The 12638-nt window shown below is 38.2% G+C and overlaps 1 pseudogene; it reads left to right on the top strand.

Annotated features, from left to right (window-relative positions):
* The window catches only part of LOC128652993 (multidrug resistance-associated protein 1-like), a 286157-nt pseudogene that overhangs the window by 227702 nt on the left and 45817 nt on the right, over nt 1-12638 (top strand).

Here is a 12638-nt window from a genome sequence, read left to right as displayed (position 1 = left end):
AGTTGGATTCTATTATCTCAACTGTTACTGGTGGGAAAGGAACTTTTTTACCACAGGATAAAAAATCTAAGGGTAAAAACAGGGCTAATAATCGTTTTCGTTCCTTTCGTTTCAACAAAGAACAAAAGCCTAATCCTTCATCCTCAGGAGCAGTTTCAGTTTGGAAACCATCTCCGGTCTGGAATAAATCCAAGCCTGCTAGATAGGCAAAGCCTGCTTCTAAGTCCACATGAAGGTGCGGCCCTCATTCCAGCTCAGCTGGTAGGGGGCAGGTTACGTTTTTTCAAAGAAATTTGGATCAATTCTGTTCTCAATCTTTGGATTCAGAACATTGTTTCAGAAGGGTACAGAATTGGTTTCAAGATGAGACCTCCTGCAAAGAGATTTTTTCTTTCCCGTGTCCCAGTAAATCCAGTGAAAGCTCAAGCATTTCTGAATTGTGTTTCAGATCTAGAGTTGGCTGGAGTAATTATGCCAGTTCCAGTTCCGGAACAGGGGATGGGGTTTTATTCAAATCTCTTCATTGTACCAAAGAAGGAGAATTCCTTCAGACCAGTTCTGGATCTAAAAATATTGAATCGTTATGTAAGGATACCAACGTTCAAGATGGTAACTGTAAGGACTATCTTGCCTTTTGTTCAGCAAGGGAATTATATGTCCACAATAGATTTACAGGATGCATATCTGCATATTCCGATTCATCCAGATCATTATCAGTTCCTGAGATTCTCTTTTCTGGACAAGCATTACCAGTTTGTGGCTCTACCGTTTGGCCTAGCTACAGCTCCAAGAATTTTTTCAAAGGTTCTCGGTGCCCTTCTGTCTGTAATCAGAGAACAGGGTATTGTGGTATTTCCTTATTTGGACGATATCTTGGTACTTGCTCAGTCTTTACATTTAGCAGAATCTCATACGAATCGACTTGTGTTGTTTCTTCAAGATCATGGTTGGAGGATCAATTTACCAAAAAGTTCTTTGATTCCTCAGACAAGGGTAACCTTTCTGGGTTTCCAGATAGATTCAGTGTCGATGACTCTGTCTTTAACAGACAAGAGACGTCTAAAATTGATTGCAGCTTGTCGAAACCTTCAGTCACAATCATTCCCTTCGGTAGCCTTATGCATGGAAATTCTAGGTCTTATGACTGCTGCATCGGACGCGATCCCCTTTGCTCGTTTTCACATGCGACCTCTTCAGCTCTGTATGCTGAATCAATGGTGCAAGGATTACACAAAGATATCTCAATTAATATCTTTAAAACCGATTGTTCGACACTCTCTAACGTGGTGGACAGATCACCATCGTTTAATTCAGGGGGCTTCTTTTGTGCTTCCGACCTGGACTGTAATTTCAACAGATGCAAGTCTCACAGGTTGGGGAGCTGTGTGGGGATCTCTGACGGCACAAGGAGTTTGGGAATCTCAGGAGGTGAGATTACCGATCAATATTTTGGAACTCCGTGCAATTTTCAGAGCTCTTCAGTTTTGGCCTCTTCTGAAGAGAGAATCGTTCATTTGTTTTCAGACAGACAATGTCACAACTGTGGCATACATCAATCATCAAGGAGGGACTCACAGTCCTCTGGCTATGAAAGAAGTATCTCGAATTTTGGTTTGGGCGGAATCCAGCTCCTGTCTAATCTCTGCGGTTCATATCCCAGGTATAGACAATTGGGAAGCGGATTATCTCAGTCGCCAAACGTTGCATCCGGGCGAATGGTCTCTTCACCCAGAGGTATTTCTTCAGATTGTTCAAATGTGGGAACTTCCAGAAATAGATCTGATGGCGTCTCATCTAAACAAGAAACTTCCCAGGTATCTGTCCAGATCCCGGGATCCTCAGGCGGAGGCAGTGGATGCATTATCACTTCCTTGGAAGTATCATCCTGCCTATATCTTTCCGCCTCTAGTTCTTCTTCCAAGAGTAATCTCCAAGATTCTGAAGGAATGCTCGTTTGTTCTGCTGGTAGCTCCGGCATGGCCTCACAGGTTTTGGTATGCGGATCTTGTCCGGATGGCCTCTTGCCAACCGTGGACTCTTCCGTTAAGACCAGACCTTCTGTTTCAAGGTCCTTTTTTCCATCAGGATCTGAAATCCTTAAATTTAAAGGTATGGAGATTGAACGCTTGATTCTTGGTCAAAGAGGTTTCTCTGACTCTGTGATTAATACTATGTTACAGGCTCGTAAATCTGTATCTAGAGAGATATATTATAGAGTCTGGAAGACTTATATTTCTTGGTGTCTTTCTCATCATTTTTCTTGGCATTCTTTTAGAATACCGAGAATATTACAGTTTCTTCAGGATGGTTTAGATAACGGTTTGTCCGCAAGTTCCTTGAAAGGACAAATCTCTGCTCTTTCTGTTCTTTTTCACAGAAAGATTGCTATTCTTCCTGATATTCATTGTTTTGTACAAGCTTTGGTTCGTATAAAGCCTGTCATTAAGTCAATTTCTCCTCCTTGGAGTTTGAATTTGGTTCTGGGGGCTCTTCAAGCTCCTCCATTTGAACCTATGCATTCATTAGACATTAAATTACTTTCTTGGAAAGTTTTGTTCCTTTTGGCCATCTCTTCTGCCAGAAGAGTTTCTGAATTATCTGCTCTTTCTTGTGAGTCTCCTTTTCTGAATTTTCATCAGGATAAGGCGGTGTTGCGAACTTCTTTTGAATTTTTACCTAAAGTTGTGAATTCCAACAACATTAGTAGAGAAATTGTGGTTCCTTCATTATGTCCTAATCCTAAGAATTCTAAGGAGAAATTGTTGCATTCTTTGGATGTTGTTAGAGCTTTGAAATATTATGTTGAAGCTACTAAATCTTTCCGAAAGACTTCTAGTCTATTTGTTATCTTTTCCGGTTCTAGAAAAGGCCAGAAAGCTTCTGCCATTTCTTTGGCATCTTGGTTGAAATCTTTAATTCATCTTGCCTATGTTGAGTCGGGTAAAACTCCGCCTCAGAGGATTACAGCTCATTCTACTAGGTCAGTTTCTACTTCCTGGGCGTTTAGGAATGAAGCTTCGGTTGATCAGATTTGCAAAGCAGCAACTTGGTCCTCTTTGCATACTTTTACTAAATTCTACCATTTTGATGTATTTTCTTCTTCTGAAGCAGTTTTTGGTAGAAAAGTACTTCAGGCAGCGGTTTCAGTTTGAATCTTCTGCTTATGTTTTTCATTAAACTTTATTTTGGGTGTGGATTATTTTCAGCAGGAATTGGCTGTCTTTATTTTATCCCTCCCTCTCTAGTGACTCTTGTGTGGAAAGATCCACATCTTGGGTAATCATTATCCCATACGTCACTAGCTCATGGACTCTTGCTAATTACATGAAAGAAAACATAATTTATGTAAGAATTTACCTGATAAATTCATTTCTTTCATATTAGCAAGAGTCCATGAGGCCCGCCCTTTTTTTGTGGTGGTTATGATTTTGTATAAAGCACAATTATTCCAATTCCTTATTTTATATGCTTTCGCACTTTTTATCACCCCACTTCTTGGCTATTCGTTAAACTGAATTGTGGGTGTGGTGAGGGGTGTATTTATAGGCATTTTGAGGTTTGGGAAACTTTGCCCCTCCTGGTAGGAATGTATATCCCATACGTCACTAGCTCATGGACTCTTGCTAATATGAAAGAAATGAATTTATCAGGTAAGTTCTTACATAAATTATGTTTTTACAAGCAGACAGATAAGGTTCTCAGCCAGGGATCATCTCCACACATGTTCGGGGCTGGTGAGATGGCATTTTCCGCTCACAGTTATCATAACCCTGCCCCTTGCTCTTGCACAATTGGTCAGATCAATCAAGGATGATTCAACTTTGCTACCTCTGAGGTTAGGAAACAGTGGTCTTAGACCACTGCTTCTTAAAGTGATGGCAAATTCAAAATGCTTGATCTTTACCACTGTGCCTGTTTTAATTCTCTACAGAGGGCTTTTTTGAATTGTGGTAACCTCAAAGCACACCTCTTTATTCTGCTTTTTCCTGTGGCCACAAAAACTATTACATACTTTGTTCTGTTTTGTCCCTGGGGCTGCAAGAGCTAATTAATTTCATGTTCACTACTTCTGTTCTACATAAGCAACTAGAGTGCATGTTGGTTGGACCAATCCAGGTACCTGTAACTTTGAGGCCTCTAATACAAAATAAAAAATGGATAAACTAAACATATACAATGTGCAAAGATCCTGATACCACTCTTAAGAATTTAGCACTCCATTTTTCAGTGGGACCTGAGGTACTCTAGGGCTAAAAGGGTGCCCCCTATAAGACTGGCCCCTGTCTCAGCTGAGACCGCTGTAGTGACATGCCTGTTACTAGATCAATAAGTGTTAAAGGGATGGTAAAGTTAAAATTAAACAAGCATGATTCAGACAGAGCATGTGATTTTAATGACGTAAATTGTAAAGGTGTTATCAACTGTTTCTGAGTTATGAAAGATAGGAGGGAATTACCAGCCCTGGATGTATACGAAGTACAATATATCTAGGGAGATCATTCACTATGTGATACGTGGTACACAAATATGACAATTCAACTATGGGCTAGATTACGAGTGGCGCGGTAACTGTTGCACATGTGCAATAAGGGGTCTATTGCAGCTCTTTGTGCATGTCGGCAAGAGTGCCGATATTACAGGTCTAAAGTAAATTTAACGCTCGTCGGAATAGCGTGACTTCAGAGCTCTGGTTAAACTCAATTAAAAAGTTGCACAAAACTCATCAAAAATACATTTAAATGTACAATTGCACTCAAAATAACACTAATAAAAAATATTTTTTAAAAAATTGCATAAAAAGTTATAAGGGTTCAAAGATATGAAAAAAAATGACTGTAAAGGGCTTTGACATAGATATATATATATATATATATATATATATATATATATATATATATATATATATATATATATATACACACACACATATATATATGTGTGTGTCTAAATATGTATATATTTGTGTATAATTTATAAATGTTATGTATGTACATATGTATTTATGTGTATATATGTGTTTAAAGAGATATATACACATATAAATACATATGTATGTGTGTGTGTATGTGTATATATATATATATATATATATATATATATATATATATATATATATATATATATATATAATGTGTGTGCATGTATAAGTGCATTGGAGCCCTTTGCAGTCAAGTAGCTTAAAACATATTTATGCAATATACATATTTAATAAAGTGTTATACTGCATATTTATTGGAAACATTGAAATAATATTTCAATGTTCTTCACATAGGGGAATATGTTATTTTTAAATGGCTATTCCTATATAAATCTGTATATGTGTGTGTATGTATGTATATTTATTTATTTATTTATTTATTTATTTATAGCACACAGAGAAAGTCCAGCACTCACTTACAAGCACTCAGCTAAGATTAAAAACAAAAATGGAAGTGTTAGTTACCGCATCTGTCCAAATGGGACAAGCCCAGGTACCACGTCAAGGTCTCTCCCAATACCTGGTCCCCCAAACAGCCAAACAATGCAAGCTCTCAACTAAACAAACTGGGAACAAGTGAAGGGTGCACAGACTTATGTAATCACCCTAGACACATACAAAACACAGAAGGGGACTGCACTCTCAGACTGGACTGGGTACACATCCCATATCCCTGCAACATGGTACCTGGGCTTGTCCCATTTGGCCAGATACTGAAACTAACTCTTCCATTACTAACTCTTCTATTTTTGCTTTTATTTTTATTTTTTTATTTTTATTTTCTAAAGAGCTTTATTAAGGTCAAATGAGATTACATATCTTTAAGCAATTGTACATGGTATAGATCATTAATGTTACAAATTAGAATAACTCAAACATACATCCATGCAATAGCAGTGGGAAAACTAAAATCATCTATTACATTACTTGTGATTATCATATAGCTTCCTGTTTCTCCTTTCAGTAGATCTCAATCTTGTCCCCTAAAGTTGCAATTGAGACCTCTCTTGGGTCTAAGGTAAGATCAAAAATAAATTGAATGGTATTGGGGACCTATATAAAGTTAAAAGATAATAAGAAAAATAATAGCGTATAGCTTAAATGATATATGTAGGCCTCTCTTGGGCCTGTTTTTATGCTTAAATAAAATCCGGGGGTATTATCAAACATAAAACAAAAAGGAGAATCTACATATAAACGCACAGCACCATGTTTAAAGTCATTGTGAAACTACTCGTTTCTGTTAAGTAATTATGTAGATGCACCGGTCAAGACTGGATGCCATATTAATATACAACTCACATAGGTAAATAACAATTTTTTGTGGTCTAGCTAAAGAACTACATAACAAAATAAAAAGAAACACATCTACTCAAAACTTATTTCCCAGTTTACGTAATCTACCTTATTTAACCTGAGTGACTATATACATACACTTTCAGCTAATTGTTATTTTTTACGCCCCATACAAAGAAACAGATATATATGATACGGCTCATAAAGCTTTCTTTTTAGATATGGCTCATGTTAATAATAATAATTGATATTTAGGCTCCCAACAGCGGTCCCGGCCGTAGACCGCAAAAGGGGCACTGGTATTGCTATCCTTTTTTCTTACTTTAATCTGAGGCAGTACACACATTGTTAATCCCTTTTTCAAATGTATTTTTGTGTCATCCTAGGGGCCCCCCACTAAACCCCGCAGGAAGCACACAGGAATATTAAAGGACGTTAATGCATTGCATTCACAATGCCTCCACCATGCCAAAATTTCGTAATTAGTTCTAAGGCTCACTTGTTGTGTGCGTCAGTGAAAGTGCATGTGGCCATCTGAAAAAAAACTTAGGGAAGCAACAACTGATATAGACACATTATTATAAACATAGATAAACAAGAGTAAAACATTTTTAGACCAACGATATGAAACAGTATTTGCCGATACCAGAATATCTTCAGGCTGGCTTTAGTGTTTCCCAATAATATTGCATTATAGACTGTCTGTTAGAGTCTTTTCTACCGGAGCAAAAAGGTATGTCTAGCTGCCATAGTAGAGCCATATCCATTAAAGATGATTTGTTATCAATAGTTATATTATTCCTGGATTCTCCTCTATTTCCCTGTATAAGGAATGCTTCCAATTCATGTCCGTTTAGCCGCGAGACCGCTTGGGTTAAAGTGTTGAGCTTCTTGATTTGGTTAGAGGCCATTACACAGCTTGTTCCATCGACATGACTGTATTTAGGTGTTGTGTCAGCACTGAGAGGCGCCGCGAAGATAGTGCTCCTCTGCTGCTTATCAGTCGCTGGCGGTCTGCTATTTTGCTGGGGCAACTTCTTTTGAGGTGGAACCTGTGAAGGTGACACTGTGCCAACTTTGATTTCCCTTTTGCTTTGTAGGGAGGAAACTGCAGGAGCGCCCTTTACCGCGATTCCGTCCTCCACAGCCGTCACCTCTATATCTTCCGCTCTGCTCCCTAAGTTGAAGTATGTCATATGTGATTGCATTAAAAAGTCCCAAGGAGCCCTTTGCATTAGGTCCATAAAGCGATGTTCCAATCTCTCCATAATGCCATCCATGCGATTCAGATAGTTAGCTTCCACCACAGCAGCCATATTTGTTGCACAGTAATAGATTTCTGGGTAGCCTCAAGTTTTCTTTATTGGGAAGATCCCTTTTGTTCTATAATGCTGAAGAGATGTGAGAAATTTATATTCTATTATATCCAGTCCTGACAATTACCCTCGAAGATCCGAGGGGGGTAGCGCTGCCTGTCCTGAGCCGCCGCTCCAGGCCTTTGTTGATCGCTCTTGTGCTCCGGCGTCAGAAATACAGAGAGAAATCCGAGTTTTATCAACCAAACCACTGTACCAGTAGTGCTGATCGTTTTATTTGCTAAATCACTGTAATAAGTACCCTACACCGGCGGGTTGCTGGGTGATCAGCAGGAGCCCTATTTTTGCTTTTAATCTAAGCTCGGTGCTTGTAAGTGAGTGCTGGACTTCCTCTGTGTGCTGTATTAATTTGTTTAGTAATTTTCCCTATGGGCCTTGCACCCAGACCTGTCTGGGGATAACTGCCTGAGACTCTGGGGACAGTGCAGCTGCCTGAGAGTACTATTGAGCACCCAGGGTTGTGCATGTTGGGATGTGTACCCAGTCCAGTCTGAGAGTTCAGTCCCCTTCCGTATTTTTTATATATATATATAAACCCTGTCAGGCCTAGCACGGTTACCTTTACTGAACCGGGGTACACTACACAAACTTGCATGCATCAAAAAATAAAGGCACTCTCCGGATTTGAGAAGGGGTAATCTCTTTAATCCCTTGTGTCTTCAGATCATTAACAATATCTTACCACAAAACAAAACTTAAATACCACTATTTAAGTTTTTATTTTGTGGTTATATATGTGTGTGTCAAAAAAAATCATATATATATATATATATATATATATATATAATATATATATATATACATACATATGTGTGTGCGTATGTGTATGTGTGTGTATATATATATATATATATATAATATATATATATATATATATATGTATGTGTGTGTGTGTGTATCTAAGAATGAATAGAACATATTCTGCTATGTGAAGAACATTGGAATCTGGAATATTAATATTTCTTGTCAAGGTTAGCGCACTTGAGAAAACGCAATCTGGTTTGCGTGATTTGTTAGGTGTTTTTTCCCCCATTTTCTGCGCTCCATTAATGTCTATGGGGGATACATTAACGCAGTCGCAATATTCAAAGTTCAGCTTTTGTTTTTATTCCAGTATTACCAAATGTGCCTTAGCCACAGTAGTCTCAGGTGAGAGTTAAATGGTGTTGTGAGTGACACTAAGTACAAGCAGTCCCCAGGTTACGAACAAGATAGGTTCTGTAGGTTTGTTCTTAAGTTGAATTTGTATGTAAGTTGGAACAGGCACTTTTTTTTGGGTAAAACTCTAGCCAAACATTTTTTTTTAGTTTTGGATAGCATATCCGTGCCCCTGTTCAGAACATTTTACATCACTTTCTGTCCTTGTGACAATTGGATTTGGGTATTTTGGGTTATCCTGGAAAGAAGGATTGGCGATAAAGCTTTATTTTCTCCGTTTGTAAGTACGAGTTGTATTTAAGTTTGAGTTGGATTTAAGTTGGATGTCTGTAACCCGGGGACTGCCTGTACTGAGAATATCATAGGATGAAGTCTAAGTGTCAATGTTTTTGCTGAAATTGTCTGTATATGGGCTTCTGAATAGACTGCAAGAGCATGAATAAATAATTGTGTGTATCCATGGGCATGTGTGCAATTTGTTTTAGCTTTGCTGCAACAGTCTCAAAACAGAGCTAGGCAAAAGTAGTGGATGTCCATGTTCCGTAAAGTTATACTTGTTCCATCATAGATTGTAACTGTAATCTCTCTTCTGTCTCTGGGTAATAGTAGCTATATAGATTGCTTAGTTATTGATCTTTAATTTGCTTTGTTCCAAACACATGGTTCACAGTAAACAATTGTGTTCTCTAAACAGGTGGCTTGCTGTAAGACTGGAGTTTCTTGGTAATATGATGGTTTTCTTTGCTGCCCTGTTTGCAGTTTTAAGTGGAGACAAAATGGACTCTGGTACAGTGGGTTTATCAATCACATATGCACTAAATGTAAGTATTATTGGTCCAAGCAAATATTAACATTGTTATAATAAATGTGTATGCTACTAGCATATCAATGACTTCTCTCCTCCAGAAGAAATGTCATATGATAGGGTGACTTAAAATCACAACAAATATAACCTTTTATTGTCTTCCTTTTTAAATATGAATAAACAAAGGTCATTATACTCATATATGCAGGCAAGGTGGCACACTCCTCCATGAAAACATAGACTCGCCAGCTTATGGCAACAACCTGGCATATATAAACAGCATTTTATTCATTTTAAACTTGTGTTAAAAACAGCAAACACCTTACTTGTTTTCATGAAAATTGAGTACTTAGAAATTTTCAGTGTAGCTAATGCCTTTAGTGAGATGAGGGAGCTACCATTAAAGGGTTGTTACATGATTGTTGCAAATGTCCTCTATTAAGCATGGGCAAGAAACTGACTGGAGCTAGGGCAGGTGTCTCCTAGGGGGACTAAATTCACACATAGAGAAATGCACTCATAGGAAGGAAACAACCAGCTCAATACCATTGTTAGCCTGTTCTTTGGCGATTTACCACCTGGGTGCAACTTCTTTTAGCCCAGTAATGCTTTTCATAGAGTAGAACTTTCCTGTAGTATATCAGTCTGATCCTGCCTATTACGGAAAGTCCAGCACCAAAATACCAGGCAATTCCTCTTTGAACAAGGAACACAGCAACCCCAGATGATCATTTCGACCTTCATAGGGGCCCAAGGGCTGAAACGCGTAGAGGCTGCAGAAGGAACCAAAAACTGTGTGTTAAATACACAGAACATAACGCAGACCGATTTAAGGATACAAAGGTGTTTTGGACGAAAACAGTTTTCTCTAAATGTTCTAAAAGAACGTATACTATCGTTGGTCACTAATCCCTGTAAGTGTACTAAGTCTCTGGGTCACTATATATAACTTGTGTATATGCTGATGAGATTCTCTGGTAGGGGCCAGTTAGGTCTCTTTCAAGAGGCATGGTTTTAGGATGTTTCAGATTCTTGGGCCCTAATTTCAGAAGGTTATCAGATTTTTTGTCAAATGTTCCAAAGAATCCTTTAAAAGCTCAGGATTTTCTTCAATCAATTTCTTCAGTTCTGGATTTATGGGAGTGATAATTCCTATTCCTCTGTAAAGGGAAATGGATTGTATTCAAATCTCTGTATTGCTCCCAAGAAGTAAGGAACTTTCAGACCAGATTTGGATTTAAGAGCTCTGAACAAGTCTATTTCAGAATTACAACTTTCAAAATGGAGACTATTCTGTCTGTTCTGCCTTTCATTCAGCAATGGCAGTTTATGTCCACAAAAAAGTTGCTTACCTCCATGTTCCAATTCGCAAGCATCATTTTCAGTTTCTGAGGTTTGCCTTTCTAGCCAAGCATTTACAATTTGTTGATCTACCATTTGGTCTAGCTACAGCTCCAAGAATTTTTACAAAGATCTTGGTTTCAGCCTGTCAAAATCTCTCCATTGTCATACTGTTGTTCTTTGTATGGAGGTTCTAGCTCTTATGATTGCAGCATGAGATGCTATTCCGTTTGCTCATCTTCATATGACGCTACATTAGCTTTGTATGCTACGTTAGTGGTGCAGGAATCATACTAAACCACCAGCTTCATTTGCAGAGGGCTTCTTTTGCTTATCCTACTTGGTCTGTTATAACAACAGATTCAAGTCTTTCAGAGTGGGTTGCTGTTTAGGGTTCTCTGATAGTGCAAGGAGTTTGGGCTCCTTGGGAGGCAAGGTTGCCTATAAACATTATAGGACTTTGTGTGATTTTTAGATCTCTTCAGGTTTGGGCCTTGTTGAAGGGAGAATCATATCACAGCAGTGGCGTATATAAACTATCAAGAGGGAATCACAGTCCTCTAGCCATGAGGAAAGTTTTTTTAATTCTCTCTTGGGCAGAAGCCAATAGTTGTCTAATTTCTGCAGTTTACATCCCAGGAGTGTTAAAATGGGAAGCAGATGTTCTCAGTCGATAGTTCCTTAATCCAGGGAAATGGTCTCTTCATCTAGAAGTATTTAATCAAGATGGCCTCTTGGTTAATTAACAAACTTCCTAGGTTCTTTGCACAAGGATCCCTTGACCTTGCAGAGTTTGTGGATGCTCTAATAGCTCCATGGTCCTTTCAGCTTGCTTCTAGTACTTCTCCCCAGAGTAGTTTCCAAGATCAGGCAACATAATTCATCAGTGATTCTTATTCCTCCAGCTTAGTCTCGCAGTCTGGTATGCGGATCTAGCCCATATGTGCAGTTGCCCTCTCTGGCCTCTTCTTCTGAGGCCAGATCTTTTTTGCCAATTTTATTTTTTTCCATCAGGACCTGAAGCCTCTAAACTTCATGGCATGGAGATTGAACGGTTAGTTTTTAGGTATAGGGGTTTCTCAGATTCTGTGATTGAGACCCTGATTAAGGCTTGGAAGCCAGTTAGTTATCAGGAATATTTATTATAAAATTTGGAAAACTTTTATTTATTGGTGTCTGATCAGGGGTTTTTTCAATTTTTGTAAGATGGTTTGTATAAAGGTTTATCTGCTAGTTCTTTGAAAAGTCAGATTTCTACTCTTTCTGTTTGGTTTCACAAAAGGATTGCTAATCTTCCTGCTATTCATGGTTTTGTTTGTATTAAGCCTATTATTAAACCAATTTCTCCACCTTGGAACTTGAATTTGGTGTTGAAGCTCTTACAGGGGGGGGCATTAAGTTTTTCTTTCCTGGAAGGTCCTGTTTCTTTTGGCTATTTCTTTGCTCCAAAAGTTTCTGAACTTTCTACTCTTTCTGGTGATTCTCCTTATCTGATTTTTCATCAGGATAAGGCAGTTTTAAGAACCAAGTTTGGTTTTCTTCTTAAGGTTGTGTCCTCGGTTAATTTAAGCAGGGAAATTGTTGTCCCTTCTTTTTGTCCTAATCCTAAGAAATTTTCAGAGAGCATTCTTCACAATTTGGATGTGGTTAGAACCTTGAAGTATTATGTTGATATTAATAAGGA

Source organism: Bombina bombina, chromosome 3, assembly GCF_027579735.1.
Source record: "Bombina bombina isolate aBomBom1 chromosome 3, aBomBom1.pri, whole genome shotgun sequence".
NCBI classification, from domain to species: domain Eukaryota; kingdom Metazoa; phylum Chordata; class Amphibia; order Anura; family Bombinatoridae; genus Bombina; species Bombina bombina.
Note: the sequence above shows the minus strand (reverse complement) of the source record. Positions and strands in the feature narration are given on the sequence as shown.